General features: G+C 30.6%; 1 protein-coding gene across 1 annotated transcript in view; it reads left to right on the forward strand.

The window, feature by feature from the left end:
* PIK3C2G (phosphatidylinositol-4-phosphate 3-kinase, catalytic subunit type 2 gamma) overlaps nucleotides 1–445 on the forward strand; it is a gene marked incomplete at its 5' end in the record, with an annotated part of 147,567 nt that overhangs the window by 102,789 nt on the left and 44,333 nt on the right. The window lies entirely within an intron of this gene.

Here is a 445-nt window from a genome sequence, read left to right on the forward strand (position 1 = left end):
CCAGTCACGAAAAAAAAAAAAAAAAAAAGACCATTTTTAAAAAGCAATGAAAACCTATGATAGGTACTTTGATCAAGAGTAATTTTATAAAAGTTGTGTGAAATTTATAATAGTAATTGTGTCAAATAGATTTGGGTTCTGAAAGAGGGTAAGAGAATGTTCTAGTAGTTCAGGCAGAAGGTTTGTAGGAGTCTGAATTATTATGAGCAAGGAAGAGATGAGTGCAAATATATAAAGACTGTTAGTAATTACAAATATTTATTGAGTGCTTACTCTGTGACAACTTTTGAATTTTATTAATCATCTCAACTATACAGAAGTGAGTAATTATTATTTCCATTTTACAGAAAGTTGGTTAACTTCATCATAAGTATTAGTGCTGACTTGTAAAGCCCGCACTTTTAACCTCTGTGATCTCTAACACTCTAAGCTCATTACACTGAAC

The sequence above is a fragment of the Galeopterus variegatus genome, unplaced genomic scaffold (genome assembly GCF_000696425.1).
Source record: "Galeopterus variegatus unplaced genomic scaffold, G_variegatus-3.0.2 Scaffold1582, whole genome shotgun sequence".
NCBI lineage: Eukaryota > Metazoa > Chordata > Mammalia > Dermoptera > Cynocephalidae > Galeopterus > Galeopterus variegatus.